At 50.4% G+C, this 15199-nt stretch overlaps 1 protein-coding gene across 15 annotated transcripts in view; it reads left to right on the top strand.

The window, feature by feature from the left end:
* Positions 1-15199, top strand: part of TTLL5 (tubulin tyrosine ligase like 5) — a 278126-nt gene that overhangs the window by 247563 nt on the left and 15364 nt on the right. The gene's annotated exons all lie outside the window — the stretch shown is intronic.

Genomic DNA, 15199 nt, shown 5'->3' on the forward strand with positions numbered 1-15199 from the left:
TTCACTCCCCGGATGGCCGCAACGGCCAGCACTGGGCCATGCCAAAGCCAGAAACTTCTTTCAGGTCTCCCACATGGGTGGCAGGAGCCCAACCACTTGGGCCATCTTTTGGTGCTTTTCTTGGGCCATTAGCAGGGAGCTGGATTGGAAGTGGAACATCCGGGTCACGTACCAGCACCCATATGGGATGACAGCATTGCAGGTGGCAGCTTTACCTGCTATACCACAATACCAGCCCCAATAAATAAACCTTAGAAAAGAAGAGAAGAGGAAACAAAGGAAAGTAAGCACGGTGATTCCCAGGGCTGGAAGGAGAGGCAGAATGGAGAGTCATTATTTAATAGGCACAGAGTCAGTTTTACAAGATGGAAAATTTCTGGAGATGGACAGTGGTGAATCAGCTGCACAATGATGAGAAAGGATTTAATGCCTCTGGACCGCGCACTTACAAATGGTTAAGATGATGCCTTTTATGTTATATATTTTGCCACAGTTTAACAAAAAGATTATGTTGGTAATGCATCCGGTGAAAACCAAAGTAGGTGTTCTGTCATCTTGATTTTGCATATAAGGAAGCTAATACCGAGAGATGTTAAGTAACTTGATGGAGGAGCGGGAGTCCAGCCCTGGGCCGCTTTAGTACAGAGCCTGCTGCGCTGCCTCCTCACCTGCACACTCTGTGCCCCTCAAGCCTCTGCCCTGTGCTCTTCCTTCCCTAAGGGAGCCGGCTGGCTGGTGGACAGGCCCTGCAGCCCCAGCCTGCCCGCAGTGTCTGCTGGTTAGCCCAGAGCCCTCAGCTGGGTGTTCCTGCCAGCATGGAGTCATTATTAGGCTGGATTTCTCTTAATCCAACCACTTAACTGTCCCGCCTTGGGATGGAGTCAGACCTGGAAATGGAAGGATAAGGAACAAATGGACCTCCTGCCTCCACTTCCATGGATGGAGGAGTGGCGAGGGTAATCTTTTTTTTTTTCTTTAAGATCTATTTATTTACTCGAAAGGCAGAGTTACAGGGAGAGGGAAAGACAGAGACAGAGAGACACAGAGAGATCCTCTGTCCACTGGTTCACTCCCCAAATGGCCACAGTGCACAATGGCCGGGGCTGGGCCAGGCCAAAGTGCAGGAACCTAGAACTCCTTGTGGTTTGCTGCTTTCCCAGGGGCGTTAGGAGGGAGCCGAATAGGAAGTGGAGTAGCCGGGACTTGCACCAGTGCCACATGCAACACCGGTGTCGCACCACCATTTAACCCTCTGTGGCCCAGTGCCGGCCCCTGTGAGGCTCATTGTTCCCACACCTCCTGGAAGGATGGAGCCAGCAGTTCTGAGGACAGAGCTGAGCTGGGTGCAAGTGAAGCAAGGAGGAAGAGGGCAGCAGAGGGTGGGGTGAGCCCCAGGGACGGGGATCACCCGGGTGCAGCAGAGGGTGGGGCGAGCCCCAGGGACGGGGATCACCCGGGTGCAGTAGAGGGTGGGGGCGAGCCCCAGGGACGGGGATCACCGGGGTGCAGCAGAGGGTGGGGCGAGCCCCAGGGACGGGGATCACCGGGGTGCAGCAGAGGGTGGGGCGAGCCCCAGGGACGGGGATCACCCCGGGTGCAGCAGGAGAGCCTTTCCTGCCGGCAGCAAACCCAAACCCTCAGGGATGCTGTCAGCAGAGCATTTACTCTCCTCACGTGTCAAGGAGTCTGGAGACAGGAAGTCTGGGCTGGTGCGGCTCTTCAGAGCCCTAAGCACGGAGCCAGGCTCCTCTGCTTCTGCTCTGCTGACCCTGAACATCAGCTTCACCTTCCTGTGTTCCTTTGGCAGTGTGTGCACGCTCAAGGGAAGAAGGAGGGGGAACGGTGAAAGCCAGCTGCCGGCTCACTCTGTCCCCCTTTGAAAGGGCTTTCCTGGAAGTCTAGCGGTTCTAACTAGTGAGTCATTAGCCAGCGCTGGCTCCCTTGCATGCCTCTCCCTACCAGCAGAGGGGCCTGGAGAGGTGGGCTTTGGCTGGCGCATTGCGTCATCCTGTCCCCCCACCCCCGCCGCCAGGCAATCCGAGTTCTCTCACTAAGGAGGGAGGGGAGGATGGATGTGGATAGTCATCTGCATCTGTTGCATACGTGACGTGCCCAGCACAAAACTTTCCTTTCCGGGTCCGTCCCCCTGCTGCACCCTTCTGCAGCTCCTGACACCTGCTCCTTGCCTGTGGCAGGTAGAGGTGTTCTGAGCCCTTGAGCCCCAGTCCTGGCTCCTGGTGTGTGTGTGTGTTGGGGGGGCCCCTGCTACCTGGAAGCTTCAGGACACATGAGAGTCCCCATCTTCCTGGAGAGTTAGAAAGGTCAGGGGAAAAACTGTCAGGGAGGAAGGTGGAATAAAGGGGCCCCCGAGAAACAAAGACCCCTGTAAGTGTGCTTATTAATGGAAATCACAGCTCTGCTCTGAGTCCAATGTAAGATTATATACCACGTCCACTCACATTAATTATTTACGGCCTGCTCTTAATAGTCCTGCCACAGGCCAATGACTGTCTTCTCTTATATTATGCAGATTAGCCTCGTTATAAATTTAACCTTATTACAACACTCTCTTCTGCTCAGGTGTGTCCTCTTAAGATTTTGCTCACGGTACAACCGATTTAAACGCTGAGAGGTTATTACCGACCCCGGTTTCGTTTAAAGAAAAGCTTCCTTGTGCATCGGTCTTTGCCAGGATTCTCCTGAAAGAACAGGACTGGGGCCTGGTAGCATGGATAATCCAAACCAGAAGTTTGCTCAGCAGTATTGAGTCAGAGAATTCTAAACAGGATTTAAAACTAATAGCGAATACAGAGCCACAGTAATCAAGACAGTGTGGCTTGGGATAGATGAACAGAAGAGAATTAAGCATCCAGAAATAAGCCCGTACATCTATGGCCAATTGATTTTCAACAAGAGGGCCAAGACTATTGAGCGGGGAAAGAATAGTCTGTTCAACAAATGACACCAGGACAGTTTGTTTTCCTGCGCAAAGGAATGAGGTTAGACCCCTATCCTACACTAGCCGCAACAACTAACCCCAAGTTGATAAAAGACTTAAGTGGAGGGGCTAAAATTGTAGAATTCCTAGAAGAATTTATAGGAACACATCTCCGTGTCCTGAGATTACGCAGCAGTTTCTTAATGACCGCAAAGAGCACAACCAGCAACAGCATCAGGTTGGCCTTTAAACTGTGTGCTTCCAAAGACACCGTGAGAAGGCTGCAGTCCACAGGACGCCAGGGGAGACCCTTGCAGATCCCAGGCGAAGGCCCTTCCAAAGTTCCTGGAGGCGCGGGCGTTCGCCCCCCGTACGACAGTGCCTGGGGTTGACAGCTCGCTCCAGCTTTCTGCCCCGTGGATCCTGGGAGGCAGCGGTGATGACCCAAGGAACTGGGTTTGTGCACCCATGGGAGGGGTCCGCACTGAGTTCTCAACTCCTGGCTTCCGGTATATGGAAGCACAGGCTGTCTCTCTCTCTCTCTCCCTCTCTTTCTGTCTCAAATAAATTAATGTAAATGTTCATGGGAAATGCATGGGCCTAAAAATGTTTTTTGCTCCACAATAAACTTAACTTTTAATTTTATTTTTGCGCCTTTTGAAGTACTCTCGTATATGGCAAGCGACTTGGATTCAGAATATAAACAGCTCAACAACAAAAAGACAACCCAATATTTCTAAAAATTTTTAGATTTTTTGTTTTATTTGAAAGATACACACACAGAAAGAGACAGAGATAGATATTCTATCTGCTGGTTCACTCCTCAAATGCCAAGACGTGGGCCAGATTGAAGCCAGGAGCCTAGAACTCAATCCAGGTCTCCCAGCTGGATGTCAGGGACCCAGTTACTTCTTAGCCATCATCTGCAGTCTCCTAGGAGGTGTGTTAGCAGGAAGCTGGCTTGGAAATGGAATAGCCAGGACTCGAACCAGGCACCCTGATATAGGATGCACTAAAGCCTGCCATCGCAACCTGATGTTTTTCAAATGAGCAACACATTTCAGTAGACATTTCTCTAAAGAAGACGTGTGAGTGGCCAGGAAACACATGAAAAGATGCACCACTGCTCGTTCAAGAAATGTAACTCAAAACTACGAGACACCACTCACACTCGGGAGAATGGCTGCAGTCAAAAGACAAGTAATAACAAGTATGGGTGAGGATACAGAGAAATTGGAATGCCGAGCACAGCCCCTGGGAACGTAAACTGGTGCAGCTGCTTTGGAAAATGGGCAGTTCCTCAAACTGTTAAACCTAGAGTTGCCATAGGACCCAGCAGTTCCCCTCCTAAGTGTCTGTCCAAAAGAAATGGAAAACATATGTCCACGTAAATGTTTGGGTATGACTGTTCATAGCAGCATTGCTCATAATCCCCAAAATATGGAAACAGGTCTCGTATGGTGAGTAAACAAAGCACAAAGTATGTGTTACTCAGCCATAAGAAAGGATGAGCCACTGACACTGGCTACACCATGGGTGCAGCTTAAAAGCATGACGCCCAGTGAATGTGGCAAGTTATAAGGGACCGCGTAGTCTATTTATGGAAAATGTCCAGAGTGAGTTAAATCCTTGTAGACAGAAAGTAGCCTAGCGATTGCCTCAGGCTGGGATCCTGAAGGAAAGTGAGAGGTGAGTAACCACAGGCATGGTGGTTCTTCTTGGTGTGATGGATGGTGGTGGTGGTTGCACAACTGCGTGAATACAATAGAAACCATTGAACTGTATGGTTTGAGAGAGAGAGAGAAACAAGCTCCCACCCAGTGGTTCACTCCTCAAATGCCTGCAAAAGGCCAGAGCTGGGCCAGGCTGAAACCAGAAGCCAGGAACTCAATCCACGACTCCTGTGTGAGTGACAGGAACTACTTGGGCCATCACCACTGCTCCCAGTGTTAGCAGAGAGCTGGAATTAGGGGCCAGTCAGGAACCAACCCCAGGCACTCTGATGTGGGACGCAGGTACCATAGGCTCCATGCCTGCCCCAACTGAGCATTTCAAATGAGTGCATGTTATTAGTATGTGAAATACAGGGGGCTAAAAAAAACTTCATGGAAAATGGAATTTAAAATATTTATTTTGGTGCAAAAATATTTGAAACCCATGCATGCACATGTATCAGTAAACCTTAAAAAGTTAATATTTGGAAAATAGAAAACAAAACAAAAAATCCCAGTGTAAGCAGCCCGATTGTATTTACTTCTTAGCCACATTCTTGCATAAATAGTGCTTCCTGTTCGTGAACCCCACGACTTTTTGGTGGCCTCTTTCTTGCTAGGTGTGTCGTCAGGCCTTGGGTGGGAAGCTGGCCGGGCCCAGCATTGCCCACAGTGTTCATCGAGTAAGCTGGTGTGCCTGGAGAACAGCTGTCCCCAGGCCTGGCCTCACTCGCTTCTTCCCTGTTTGGAAAGATGTCAGGCTCCAGGGTATATCTGAAGCTTTAGCCAGCACAGAGCGAGGAGGACCTTGACTACAGTTTCAGAGCCTTAAGCTTCACCGTGTGCTCCAAATCCACGCAAGAGCAGCTGGGAATGGGGCTAGCTGTGCCACCAATTGCTTCTCTCCCGCTGTTAATCCCCTTAATTCTACTGTTCCTGGGCACCCTTGCCTGACACCGTCCTGTTGCCTGCTGGTGATGTGACTGAACAAGTGGTTTGCACTTTGAAAGGTGACTCTTAGAGATACCTCAAGTGACCCAGGCCATGGCTGGCTGGGACTCTCTTGGAAGGGAGGACCAGAGACTGTGTCTGGACTCACCCTTGCCAGTCAAGCCTGGCCTACAAAGAGGCTGAGTGCTGCGGCTGCCAGGGTTGTGGGGAGAGCAGTGTTGCATTACCAGGCAAAGACGGTGAAGGGCCTTCAGTTCTTGGCCATTACAAAAGAGTCTATGGGTCGGCGCCAAGGCTCAATAGGCTAATCCTCCGCCTGCGGCACCGGCACACCAGGTTCTAGTCCCAGTCGGGGTGCCGGATTCTGTCCCGGTTGCTCCTCTTCCTGTCCTCTGCTGTGGCCCAGGAGTGCAGTGGAGGATGGCCCAAGTGCTTGGGCCCTGCACCCCATGGGAGACCAGGAGAAGCACCTGGCTCCTGGCTTCGGATCAGCGCGGTGCACCAGCCACAGCACGCCGGCCGCAGCGGCCATTGGAGGGTGAACCAATGGAAAAAAAGGAAGACCTTTCTCTCTGTCTCTCTCTCTCACTGTCCACTCTGCCTGTCAAAAAAAAAAAAAAAAAAAGTCGTCACATCGTGGCTTAGCCTTGCACCCAGGGGCTCTGCATGCCTGGGTTCAACCAACTACAGCTCAAAAGCATTTGAAAGAAATACGTTCATACCGAAAGCGTAGCCTTTTTTTTCTTTTGCATTATTCCCTAAACTATATAGTGTAACAACTATTTGCATAGCATTTGGATTGTCTTGGGCATTTATGACTCCTAGAAATGATTTGAAGTCTTTAGGAGAACACTCAGAGGTTATATGTAAATACAGCATTCTACATAAGGGACTTGAATGTCCTCAGATTTTGTCATCTGCTGGAGATCCTGGCCGTAATTCCCACAGGTGGCTGAAGGGTGACTGTATGTGTGTGTGTATCCATGTATATCACTGTGTATGAGTGTATGTGTTTATGTGTGTGAGCCATATATGTCACTGTGTGTGTATATGTATGTGTACCCATTTCTGTCCCTATGTGTGTATGCATGAGTGTGTGTGCACCCGTGCATATCCCTATGCATGTACCTATGACAGTGTGTGTATATTTCTCCTTTGATATGTCATTACCTGGTCAAGATGTTGCAGTTTTATTTGAAATCCATCTACTTCATTCACAAACCCTGGCTTCTATGACCCAAAAAAAAAAAAAAAAAAAAAAAAAAAAATCCTGAGTCACTTTTCAGTCTGCCTGTGCTGTCTTCAGGGAGCACTAGATCTAACCCAGTTCTGATTGCTCCCTCCCTGCAGATGGTGGACCTGTGCGTAGGGCGTGCGTTACATTCAGGGTGCCTCCTGGCAGTGGTGGAGCGGGCCTTCCAGCTGTGTGCTGGGGGTGCCTGGCGACTGCCTGGCCCACCAGAAGCCCCCTCTGCCCTCCGTTGCTATAGGAAGGGGAGCAGCAGGAAATAGAAGCTGACCTGGTCATGGGATTTTTGAAAGACGCAAAGCATGATGTGATGAAGGGCAGGTTAATCCTGCTATTTCATTTCCCATTCAGAAAGCGGGGGCAGGACTGGGAGATGAAGTATTTGATTTCACATCTGTTGTAGGAATTATCCTCGGCATAAATCCATTTTTCTTTAAAGCTTCCTAAAGCATCCCAGGGAGCTCCTCGTGTTCCGTTTACTTCATGGCCGCCAAGCAGCTGACACCCTCCTGGGGAGATCATCTTGTCATCGTGGCCCAAGGCCCCCAAGTCTCAGGAGGCAGAATCTCGGTGGCTCCGTGGCGTCAGCTTCATGCTCACCAGCAGTGTGGCACGGGCGATGGAAGAGGACCCAGTAGAGAGTTAGGAAAGCGGGCTCTCCATCAGCCTTGCTGCTGTCTGCGGGATTCGGGGGGTGGTCACCAAATCTCTTCAGGCTCGGAGTCCTCATCTGCAAAACCAGGGCAGCGTTCCCCGAGGCACAGGTCTTCTCGCACAAGGACGTGTGAGCAGTGCGTGTGCTCCGGGCCACTTCTCAGCGTCGCAATGGCTTAGCACGCGAAGCGCTCTGCCGCGTCCCCAGGAGAGACGTTCATTTTTAACCTAGCCTTTCTCCAGTTTGTCTGACGTGGAGACCGTTTTTCCTATAACACTGACGTTATCTCGACACTGAGAAATAAGGATCCGCTCCAAAACACGACAGCTCTGTAATTTGCCGTATGCTGTGTTTGCCAGCTTCAAGCCAAAGTCACTTTTCAGCTTTCAGATCTCTTTCCTGGGAAAAAGGAAGAAACACCGTCCTGTCTGTTACAGGGTGCCTCCCACTGCTGCCGGCTGCGTGGGAGCACCACGGAGTGACGCAGGCCCACACACGCCTCTGCGTGGAGCTGGGGACGTTTCCCGAGACCGCTGTTCCTGCTGCGCCTTTCAGATGCTTGGCGCTCCCGGGGGCCCCGGAGTGTGTGTTGCCCTTAGCAGTGCCGCACAGGGGCAGGAGTCTGGGGCAGCAGTCAGGACCCCACTACCTCCACTCCTGATTACAGCCTCCTGCTGATGCACACCCTGGGAGGCGGCAGGGGGTGGCTCAAGTATGTGGGGCCCTGCCTCCCACGTGGGACACTCAGATCCCCACTTCAGCCTGGCCCAGCCCTGGGCAGTACGGGCACTGGAAGAGTAAATCAGTGGGTGGATGCTCTTTCTCTCTGCCTTTAAAAGAAAATAAAATATAAATAAATAAATTTCTAATATGAATTACACTCAACACAGTATGAAGTCCACATCCTAACAAATAAATCACAAGGTCCCCAACCTGTAATTTGGAGAATGAACATACACAGGGGAGAATAGAACTTGAAATTCTGGAGTAAGGCAAAAGGATGATCTCAAATTCTCATTTTGACCACTGATAATAAATATTACTAGTTAAATCTCTGCTGAGAAGACGTAGAGGACAAGGAATTCCAGGACCAGCTGGATCAGGGTCCAACGGGAGATGCATGGGGGGGGAACATCACAACAGAACCAGGCAGAGAAAGTACTGTAGAGCTGTGAGCAGTGTCACCCGGTGTGGTCAATGCTGAAGCCGACGTCAGTTCTAAGGTCAGCCTAGACCAGGCAGTCGGAACTTCACTGAAACACAGGACTATGGATAGCTCTTTGGGGAACTAAGTAAGGGTGGCTTATTTAATCAACTTAGAGAAATATCATCCACATAGTTAAATAAACAGCTTATTTATTTATTAAAAAAAAAAACACTTTATTTTCATCTTATTTGAAAAGCAGAGAGACAGATGGAAGAAGTCTTCCATCCACTGGTTCACTCCCCAAATGCCCGCCACAGCCAGGGCTGGGCCAGGACAAAACCAGGAGCTCAAACCTCAGTCCAGTCTCCCACGTGGACGGCAGGGACCCGAGTATTTGAGCAGCACTGCTGCCTTCCTGGATACACTTGAGCAGAAATCTGGATTCAGAAGCCGAGCAGAGACTCAGAAAACCCAAGCACTCCGATAAAGGATGCAGGCGCCCGAAGCGCCGTAATGGCGGCACCAAACGCCTACCCCTGCTCCTTAATATAAAACATTGAGTTTTCAGTAGTGCTGGCTTCCCTCTTTCTACCTCTCTCACAGCTCCTTCTCAGTCTTATAAAGTGCCGCGTCCTCTGCATACTCGTGAGTTTTTTCATTGACCTCTGGGATCTGTCCCCAGGAGGCTGTATGGCCAGGGGACACTGTAGCCATCTCCATGTGTCCAAGAATGCTGTGTGATGTGCTCACAGGAGTGCCCTGGTGAGACCGTGTCCCTGACGTTAAATGCCGTGAGACTGTATCATCCCCTTCACCCTGTAGATACCTCCCAGATGTCAAGTCGCCTCCTTCAAATCCGCTGCTTCGCTCAGGCACGTGACACTTTGCGTTTGAATTCCTGCAGGTTTTCCATACTCACTTCTTCTCCCTCAGTTTTATTTCATCTTTACCTTTCACACTGCTCTTTATAATGATTTTTTTAATTATTTATTTGAAAGGCAGAGAGACAGACACACATGGAGATCTCTCACCCTCTGGTTCACTCCTCAGTGTGAACCCAAGTAGGGGCCGAAGCCAGGAGCCAGGTACACAGTCAAGGTTTCCCACTTGAGTGTTTGGGAACCTGATTACCTGAGCCACCACTACTGACTCCCGGGGTCTGCATTTAGCAGGAAGCTGGAGTCAGGAGCCAGGGCTGGGTGTTGAACCCAGGGACTCTAGGGTGCAGGTGATTCATCCACTAGGCCCAAACCTACTCCCTCCACTCTGCTCTTAATGTGATTTTTTTTTAAAATTTATTTATTCATTTGAAAGGCAGAGTTACAGAAAGAGAGGTGGGGAGAGAGAGAGTTTCCATCCACTGGTTCAGTCGCAAAGGGCCCCAACAGCCAGGGCTGAACCAGGCTGAATCCAGGAGCTAAGAGCTTCTTCCAGGTCTCCCACATGGGTGCAGGGGCCCAAGCACTTGGGCCATCTTCTGCTGCCTTCCCAGGCATGTTAGCAGGAAGCTGGATCAGAAGCAGAGCAGCCGGGTCTTGAACAGGCACCCATATGGGATGCCGGCAGTGCAGGCAGCGGCTTTACCACTACACCACCGCGGCAGCCCCTTAACGTGACCTCCCGGTGTTTGTGGGCTGGGCTGCCTCGCTCACTGGATGCCTCTGGCACTCATCAGGCTGCAGAAAGCTCTGAGTGGGAGCTGGGGTCTCATCTGACGGACAAGCGTGGGCCATCTGCTTCCGAGCCCACTCACCTTGTTGCTGGCAAGCGTCTTTCCACGCGGGCCTCTCTGGAGGATGCTCCAAAGGACGCTTAGGTCTCCTGTGAAGTTCATATGTAGAGCCTTAACCCTCTATGCCTCAGAACATGACTGTGTTTGGAGATAGCACCGTACTAGGGGTGAAATTCAGAATGAGGCCTCTGGACTGGGCCCCATCCAGTCCGACTTCTTTGTTTTGTTTTGTTTTGTTTTGTTTTTTCCAATCTGATTTCTTACTGTTACTATTTTTTAAAAATCTATTTGAAAGAGAGCATTCTCTTCTCTATTAGTTCACTCCGTAAATGTCCACAGTGGTTAGAGCTGGACTAGGGCCACATCCAGGAGCCAGAAACCCAGTCCAAGGCTTCCACGTAAGTGGCAGGATCCCAAGTATTTGAGCCATCACCTGTGCCTCCCAAGGGTCTGCATTGCCAGGAAGCTGGAGTCAGGAGCGGGAGCTAGGAATTGAACCCTGGTACTCCAGTGTGGGATGCAGGTGTCTTAACCACGAGGCTGAGCACCTGCTCCCAGTCTGACTGCCTTTAAGAGGAAGTATGGACACACACAGAGACACCAGGGATGTGTGCATGCAGAGAAAAGACCGTACGAGGACACAGCAAGAGGTGGACATCCTCGAGGAAGCAAAGGCGAGAGCCGCAGGAGAAAGCAAGCCTTGGACTGACAGCCTCAGGGCCTGTGAGAAAGGAGCGGAGGTTCTGTGAGCCACTCCGTGGGTGCTGTTTTGTTAACGCTGCTGCTTCATAGCACGGCAGCCAGCCTTCCCCAGCCAAGAGCAAGAAAGCACCCACAGCAGAAACCACAGTGTTTTGTAACTTCATCTTTGAAGGTATGAGCCCATGCTGGGGTATGTGTTGTGGTGCAGTAAGTTGTTTTTTTTTTTTTTTTTAATGTATTTTTATATAACTTTTTTTCTCCTATCATATATAAAACAGTAACAGTACATTTTTGTTGATAGTGTACAAAAATATAACTTGTATATAGTAACAAAGAATGGGAGAAGGAATTAAGCTGAATAGGTACAGTTTTTTTGTTTCTTGTTTGTTTTAGCAAAAAACTTTGACTTCTATGTGGTGCAGGTTTTGGGAGGGGGCTCCCAGGCTGATAGTAGGCTGTCTAGTGGCTGGAGGGAGAGGTCAGGCAGGAAGCAAGATACCAGGAGGTGCCCAGGGCCCCAAGGGCCACCAGGCTCCGGACTTCCCAGTCACGCCTGAGGGTGAGCCTTTCCCAGAGGTAGGGGCTGGCCAGGCTACCGCCTTGAGGAGTTGGACCCCCTCATCCAGGAAGTGGCTCTCCAGGAAGTCACAGAGAAGAGGGTCTGTGTGGGGCAGAACCCAGGGCATGAAGATCCCAAAGGGCCAGGTTCAGGTTCTCCCCCAGGGCCAAGGCGGCTCACGTGGTGTCTAGCGGCTAGGGTTTTGCCTCGCTCTGTCTGCAGATGGCTTCGGCACATCCTGGAAAAGAGTGCTGCTGCCACGTTTCTTCAGCCAACTGTGAAAGAAGTGGCCCGCGCCCTCCGGAGCCACATGGTCGGCGCAGGAAGTCAAAGTACCACTGAGGAAGCGCGCCAGCTGGATCCGAAGTGCCTGGTTTGCATCTCTACACACCATGCTTCCAACCTAGCTTCCTGCTGATGTGTGTGGGAGACAGCAGGTGATGGCCCAGGTACTTAGCTTCCTGCCGCCCTCCATGGGAAACCTAAATGGAGCTCTTGGCTTCGGCCTGTCCTAGCCCCGGCTGTTGCAGGCATGTAGGGGGTGATCCCAGCAGATGGAAGATCTCTCCCCCTCTTTCTCTCTGACTCTCCCTGACACTTTGCCTTTCAAATAAATAAATTGGTTTTTTTAAAGATCTATTTATTTGAAAGGCAGAGAGTTACATAGAGAGAAAGAGATACAGATCTTCCATCCGCGGGTTCACTCCCCAAATGGCCACATGGCCAGGGCTGGACCTGGCTGAAGCCAGGAGCCTGGAGCTTCATCCAGGTCTCCCACGTGGGTGGCAGGGGCACAAGCACTTGGGCCATCCTCTGCTGCTTTCCCAGATGTGTTAGCAGAGAGCCTGATTGGAAGTGGAGCAGCCAGAACTCGAACCAGTGCCCATATAGAATGCTAGCATCACAGGCCGCAGCTTAACCTGCTGTACCACAACGCTAGCCTCAGTAAACTTGTTTTTTTTAAAAAAGTGGCCCTTAACTTTTGCAATATTCTCTTTGTTAGCAGTGAGTCTTTAAGTCCAGTCCACAGACAGGGGAGGAGATTACATAAGGGCATGGATACCAAAAGGCAGGTTTCACTGGAGGCCACCTCAAAGGCTGCCTGCCACACTGTTGTTTTTTAAATAAATTTACTCGAAGCATCAAGAGATGGACAAATGGCCAGTTGTTACATGATGTAGTAGGTTCAGTCCTTACTGACTTAATCCAAAGGTCACACTACCATCCTGTGAAACTAAGATTGTTATGATCTGGAATTTATAAAATTCTGACTTTGAGGACAGGTTTTCTGGGAGTGAGGAAGAGCATTTTATGGGCCACACTGACGAGAAACAGTACAATGAATCCTTAAGTCCAAGACTTTACAGTGATTCTCAACCAGGGCTGCATACCGGGAGGGGAAGCGGGAGAGGACAGGGAAGGCATCGTGAGTTAAGCCTGCGTTGTCCAACTCTCATATAATTTTATGTAGGGAAAGTGAAAGCAATTTATAGCTTTCATAAAACAGACTCCAGAAAGTAAAACTGGACAAAATCTTTTAGGCTGCTTAGGCCATGGGAGGCTGTGAAACTGCTCTGACCATTCTCGTGTCATTAATGGACCAAAGAGGGATAAGTGAATGGGGGGAGGGTGGAGCTGGCATGCCTTGTGCCCTGATACCCCCAGAAGTGATGCAGCTTGGGAGATCCAGCGAAGAGTTGTTAAAATGGCTAAGGGGCTGCGTGCAGTAACGTGGAGGGTAAATATCGAGGAACAGACGTTTTCAGGGGCCTTTGGAGAGCAGGTAGGAAGAAGCGGACAGGAGAAGAGGTGGCGATTGTTGACCCCAAGCTGGAGTTCAGAGGATTCAAGGGACATCTGCTTTGTGGCGATAGCGAGCTGACACCTGACTCCCAGAACGTACACTGAGTTCTCCATAGCTTTAGCCTCTAAAATTAGTATCATTGTCAGCTTGATTGTCTCGTGGCTGTCTAACCATCCGTCTGTGTGGCAAAGCTGCCATTACTCCCAGCCAAGGTAAAAACTCCTTTTCACCAAGAATCCTCCCTTTGGTTCCTTCCGTGGCGTGAGGGGCCTCTCCCTTTGGCTTTCAGAGCGCTCTAAGAACTGTCGCTCGTAATCATATCCCCACACGCTAAGCCCCGAGAGTTTAGCTCCTGCTTTGCTGCAACTCTCTCCTGGGTGGGCCTTTGTTCTAAGAGAGGAAGAAGCTGTTTCCTGTTATCCTGGTTGCAGGACAGCAAGCTGACAGACTGGTCCTAGGGTCCATCTGAGTGTCCTTCCAAAAGCCAGAGGGTGAGACAATGGGAGGATCTCACAGGACCCACACCAGGAAGGTGCCATGGGCGTTGGAATTGTCCTCTTTAGAGATCGGCTGAGAGTCAGGGGAGAGGACCAAGGATGGGCTCCTGGAGAACAGTGAAAATTAACAAGCAGGCAAAGGAGGAAGCGCGTTACCAGTGAGACTGAGAAGGGGCGCAGGAGAGGGGCGAAGCCCCAGCGTTACCGCAGAGGAGAAGCAGGCAGGTGGCGCAGTGGTTCACACGCCACTGGGGACACCCGCAGCCCTTATCAGTGTGCCTGGTTCGAGTCCCGGCTACTCCACTTCCAGTCCAGCTTCCTCAAATGCTTCTGGGGAAGCAGCAGATGATGGCTCAAAGACTTGAGGCTCTGTCACCCATATGGGAGACCTAGCTGGAGTTCCCGGCTCCTGAATTCGGCCTGGCCCAGCCCTGGCTGTTGTGGACATCTAGGGAGTGAACCAGCAGACTGAAGAGATATCTGGTTGTGCCTTTCCCACAGATAAATAAAATCTTAACAAAAAGAGAGAAAGTCCTTGAAGACGTGAAATGTAAGTTGCCATACATGCCATTAACCTTCTCTCACTTGGCAGTTTGAGTTTTCCAGTTACCTCTCCTTGTCATTATAGTTTGAAAGACCCATGGTGGTACTGGCAGCTATTTTTTGAGCAGGGGCTGCATATCCCAGATTCTATAGTTTGTGCGTAGATTGCTTTTGCTCCATCGTCACAACACTCATAGGAGGAATGCTTCTTACCAACTACCCCACTTTGCAGCTGCCTCTTACACGTTCCTTCATGGTTCTCTTTAGCAAGTAGACTTCCTAGATGTTTTCTAGCAGATGTCTGAATAGCACTTTGCTCCAGCAAAGATTAGAATGGCCTTTCTCTGGACAGGTGCATTGGGTCAGTTCTACTTTGGGGCTTTTCTCCTCTCTTTATGTTATCTGTTTCTGGGCTTATTCTGTTCATTTTGAGAATTTCAATTGTTATCTTTCTTCTGATGATTCCGACATCCCGGTATCCACTGGCAATATCCAGAGAATGTTTGTTTACAAATAACTGAGCCCAGCCTAAATGTTTAAGAGCTGGGGGGATAAAGGCAGATCTCGGGACTGTGTGGTCGGGTCTTGGCTTCTCTCCGTGCCGTGGCCCTCTCTCTCCAGCCCTCTGGGTTTCTCAGCACAGCTCCGTTGATTTCTCCAGTGCTCACTTCACAGGGCTTCTGTGAGGAAGATCGGAGGGAAGGGCTAGT

Source organism: Oryctolagus cuniculus, chromosome 20 (genome assembly GCF_964237555.1).
Source record: "Oryctolagus cuniculus chromosome 20, mOryCun1.1, whole genome shotgun sequence".
NCBI classification, from domain to species: Eukaryota; Metazoa; Chordata; class Mammalia; order Lagomorpha; family Leporidae; genus Oryctolagus; species Oryctolagus cuniculus.